A 5,366-nucleotide genomic window follows, 5' to 3' on the forward strand; every position below is an offset into this window, starting at 1 on the left:
GAGATAAGGGACAAGAAAGCAGCCGAAAATGTAGTAGCGGATCACTTGTCAAGAATTCGATTTGACAACAAAGATGAAGATACACCCATCAATGATTTCTTTCCCGATGATATTCTAATGGCCATCCACACAGAACTTGAGAGGCACATGACACCATGGTTTGCCGATTTTTCAAACTACATTATAGGAGGAGTTCTTCATCCGAAATTGAAGTACAACCAACGAAAGAGGTTCTTATTTGAAGTGAAGAGATACTTTTGGGATGATCCCAACCTCTACAAAGCATGTAGCGATGGCCTTTATTGAAAGTGTGTCCCACTATGGGAAGTACAAGGGGTTTTGGAAGGTTGTCACTCATCCCCCTATGGAGGACATCATGGAGCAAGAAGAACAATTGCCAAAGTCTTACAATCGGACTTCTATTGGCCTACAATGTTTGAAGATGCTAGAGAATTCATCCTCCATTGTGACCCTTGCCAAAGAACCAGCAACATATCTCGGAGGAATGAGATGGCACAACGAGACATTTTGGAGGTTGAAATCTTTGATGTTTCGGGAATTAATTATCAAGGTCCATTTTTATCATCTCAAGGCAACAAATACAGTCTAGTTGTCGTTGATTACGTGTCCAAGTGGGTGGGAGCAATTGCTACCCCAACCGATGATGCAAAGACCGTGACCAAGCTTTTGAAGAAAATGGTATTCCCAAGATTTGGAGTTCCTAGAGCAATCATTAGTGATGGTGGATCACATTTCCATGAGAAGAAAATTGCGTCTCTCTTGATAAAGTTTGGTGTTCAACATAGGACCGGCTTGGGGTACCATCCTCAAACAAGCGGTCAAGTTGAGGTTTCCAATAGAGAGATCAAACAAATCATTGAGAAGGTTGTTAACAAGACTCGTAAGGATTGGAGCATGAAACTTTATGACTCTCTTTGGGCTTATAGGACGGCTTATAAGACAACCATAGCAACTTCACCTTACAAGTTAGTCTATGGAAAGGCTTGTCACTTACCACTCGAATTGGAATACAAAGCCTTTTCGGAAATCAAGACTCTCAACCTTGATCTCAAGCTAAGTGGTGAGAAGACGATCTTGCAAATTGAAGAATTTGAGGAATTTCGTCTTCACTCTTATGAAAATGCAAGGATGTATAAGGAACGGACCAAATTGCTTCATGATAAAAGAATCAAACAAAAGGCCTTCCACTTGTAAATATACTAACCCACTTACTTGCATTTTAACTTCCTTGCATTTTAAATTCCTTGCTTTGGCTACAACGTTTGGCATGAGAGCAAGTAAGGGAGGAATTCTAATGTGGTTTAATTGTGTAGTGTTTTGGTGATCAAGTGTGGGGAAACACATGCCTAGGCTAAACCACGCCTTGGTCTTGCCACCCAAGAAGAAATGATAAGGGAAAGGAGAAGAATTGGTACGGAGAGAAGATCCCCACGAGCAGACCTGAGCTCGTGGGGACTGGGAAAGAGGCATAAAATGGAATTTTGCTCTGGAAGGAAATCTGCCCGACCAGACTCCAGCTCGAGCGACCAACCACTCAGGTCGCTTGACTTCAGTTCAAACCGTGGGTCTTGGGGGAGCTCTTAATTGTTAAATTTTTCACTGAACGGAGATCTGGGCATCCCAAGCACAGGTCGGGTGAGTCACGCCTCAAGACGGGCGGACCAACTACAAGTCGAGCGTCTCCTTATGCATTTTAAAAAAAATTTCACAGGGCTAAAATCTGTGCGGATCATCCTGAGGACCCACGTCCCTGCCGGCTTTTAAAAAGACAATTTTTCACTGTGTTGAAATCTGGGCGTCTTATTGATGTGATCAATATTTGAGCATATTTAGTCCCCGAATTAGCCTCGTTCCTATGCTTTTTAGTGCATATTTGGGTCATTTACTATCTTTAGTCCTTTGTTTTGCATATTCTTTGAGGTTTTGTTTCCTTGGTAGGAGAGGAGTGCAAACCTTGCATTTTCATGGCAAAATAGAGCTAAATTGATCGAATCTAATGACCAAGCGTCAAAGAAAAGACAAGACTAGAAGGCCTTTATACATAATGTAGTAGATGGGCAATGATGAAGAAGATCCTTGCATCCTCGACTAAATCCCGAGGGATTGTTGGAAGAAGAAAAGAAGAAAAGAAGAAATGGCAAAGATCCGAGCGTCTCACCTATCGGGACGCCCATCCAGAAGCTCCACAGGCCGCTCGTCCAAGCCCTACACAATCCGCTCGTCCCGACCTTTTGGACGCTCGGATTGTCCTCCAGAGCAACACGTCCCTTTCTTTCTTCATTCGAGATGCGCATATTTTTGGAAGACTAGCTAAAAGGAGACCCGCATCTTTTCTTGAGAGGAGCGATTCCTCAAGAACTTAATCGTCATTTAAGCTGTTAGTAACCCTAATTTGTGCACCTAATCCCCACTATAAATACCCCATTAGCCTAATTAGATTATCATGTTCTTCTTATCAATCTTTAGTATAGTTTATATTACTCTAATCTCTCTTTAATCTTGTAATCAACTTCTAATCAAGTATTAGTACAAATCTCATTTTCTTAATTTCTCTATTGTTCATCCTTTATTTTGGGTACCTGAAGATTATTTGGGTTTATTGGGAGATTGACAACCTTCCATCAATCATCAAGTGCTTCTATTATTCTTTGCATTATTATTTTGGAATCATCATTAGGTATAATTCTCTTAATCCCTTTTTAATTATTGTTAATCATCTTTTATTCATCATGTTTTGCTTTGTTAATATGATTGACAACCTTGTTAACATGTCAAACTTGATAATGAGTGAGTAGTTTCCTTAACTAGGGTTAATGGGGAATTAGGAGAAACCAACATGGGGGATGATTCATGCTTAATCTAATATGTTCACATAATTTATTTGCTTGCTTGTTGTGATCTCAACTTATGCACATGTTATGTTTGATTAAATGCGAGCCTATGAATCCTTGCATTTTTTACCCATCACTTACCTTTTCAATGAGACTTGTAAGACATAAACCAACTCGAGTCTTATTACACCATGTATATAGTTGAGTAGGGAGGATTAAGTCGACTTGTAGGTGTTGAACAATCTAATCGATTCGGCTCCGGGACCCAAATCTTCCTAGGATTGTAAGATATAAAACCAACTCGATCCTATCACAACAATAATTGCTTGCTTATAATTTGAGAATATGTTTGTATGATCAATTCCCATGAATCCCCTAATAACCCATGACACCCTAGTGCTTTTAATCAATTGTTTACATCTCATTTTAGTCATCTTGCTTGTTTACTTTTATTGTTATTTAGTTTAGTGATCTTCTTATCTCAACCCAAATGGTGACACCCCTAGACACCACTACTTGCAATCGAAAATCCTACATCAATTCCCTCCCCTTGGGATCCGACCTTTACTTACCTCTTTACTAATAGTAGAGTTGTTTGTGAAGTTATATATATTGTTTTGGTCTAGGTGCTCCTAACGACAAGTAACCGAAATCTAAGCTCAAAGCGGACCGACCAAAAATGGCGCCATTGCGGGGGACGGTGTTAACTTGATTTGATTTTCTTTGATTGTTATTAGTTGCGTCTTTCTTTGCCTTGGGGAAGTAAAACTCCTCAAGGTTTGTTCTAATTGTTTTCGAGTTGTTTGATATTTTGTATGTTTAGAAGATCACAAGGTAACTTGTTACCCATTGATCACGAAATTGAAAGGACTTTGACAACCAATAGAAGAATCGCTAGAAATACTTTGAGAGGTATTGGTGAGGTTGTAGATATTCAACCAAATACTATTGAGTTCATCAACCCTTTTGCAAGAGAAGGTGAGGAGAACCCAACACAAAATCAACCACACAATCACCCCACAATGCCTAAGTTTTCATCACATTCCGTACCAACAGAGGAGAACATACCCAGTGGTACTCCCACACCACAACACTTAACCGGAAATTTCATTGCAAAATCCGCATTTATCCAATTAGTCGAAAGAAGCCAATTTGAGGGGATGCCTAGTGAAGACCCTCATTCCCACATGGAGACTTTTTGTGACTATTGTGATGCGATTTCACAAACCAGAGTGACTCAAGACCAAATTCGATGGGTCTTATTTCCTTTTTCTCTAATTGGTAGCGCGAAACAAGGGTTGAAGAGCCTTGATAAGGCTACTCTTGGAATTGACTCTTGGAAGAAGTTGGCTCTAGCTTTCTACAAAAAATTCTACCCTCCGGAAAAGACTAACAAGCTAAGAGCTCAAATTACGGGTTTTAAGCAAAGGGACGAAGAATCTTTGTATGAAGCTTGGGAGCGATTCAAAGGAACTTGTCGCTCATGTCCTCATCATGGACTTAGCGAGTGGTTCTTGGTACAACAATTTTGAAATGGTCTTTATGAAGACTCAAGAAACATTCTCAACATGGGATCAAATGGTATGTTCACCGAAGTTGACGATAATCAAACTTGGAACAAGATTGAGGAAATGGCGGTCCATAATTCATAATATAGTAGACCTCGCAAGGCTACTAGAGGAGGAAAGCATGAAGTGGACTCTATTACTCAATCGGGTGCTCAACTTAGTGCTCATATTGATACCATCAACTTGAAGTTTGAGAAGGCTATGGCTCAACTTAAAGAAGCCTCAAAATCACCAAAGCATCATGTTAATGCCATGGTGTCATCTTCATCAATCTCAAGTGGGATATGTGAGAATTGTGGAACTTTGGGACATGACCAAAGTGAATGTAGGGGAACAAATGAGCAAGTGAATGCTTTTCAAGCATACAAAAGTGGTACCCCTTATTCCAACTATTACAATGAAAACACCAAATTCCACCCAAATCTCTCATACAAAAGCCAAAATGTTCGAAACCCTCAACCAACATACACCCCACCTCCCATGAGAAACCAAAATCAAAGACCCTTTTACAACCAAAACCAAGGTTATAAAAATCAAACTCCATACAATCAACAAAATGACCAAGGTTTTGATGTTCAAAAAGCGGTCCTCCAAATGCAAATGAATCAACAAGAATTTTTCACTCAAATGCAAAAAGATAGCCAAGCAAAAGACATCACCATCAACAACATACTAGCCCACACAAAAATGTTGGAAACTCAAATGACCCAACTAGCATCCTCAAGCTCTAAAAGACAAAAGGGGCAATTACCACCTCAAAGTAATCCCCCAAGACATGAAACGGTTAGTACCATTCACTTGAGGAGTGGCACGAGATATGAAGGGCCAAAGAAGCAAGTTGAGGATGAAGTTGTGGAAGATAGTGACAAGGAAAGAGTTGTACAAAACTCTAGGGAAGAAGAACCCACCAATCAAGAAGTTTCAAAGAAAAGTGAAGAAAAGGCCA

General features: G+C 39.9%; 1 non-coding gene across 1 annotated transcript; it reads right to left on the reverse strand.

The window, feature by feature from the left end:
• Positions 1 to 4,246: 4,246 nt before the first annotated feature.
• On the reverse strand, positions 4,247 to 4,353 carry LOC141624246 (small nucleolar RNA R71). Its single transcript, XR_012534056.1, has one exon. It is a non-coding gene; the product is annotated as a small nucleolar RNA R71 (small nucleolar RNA).
• Positions 4,354 to 5,366: the final 1,013 nt, after the last annotated feature.

Source organism: Silene latifolia, chromosome X, assembly GCF_048544455.1.
Source record: "Silene latifolia isolate original U9 population chromosome X, ASM4854445v1, whole genome shotgun sequence".
Taxonomy (NCBI): Eukaryota; Viridiplantae; Streptophyta; class Magnoliopsida; order Caryophyllales; family Caryophyllaceae; genus Silene; species Silene latifolia.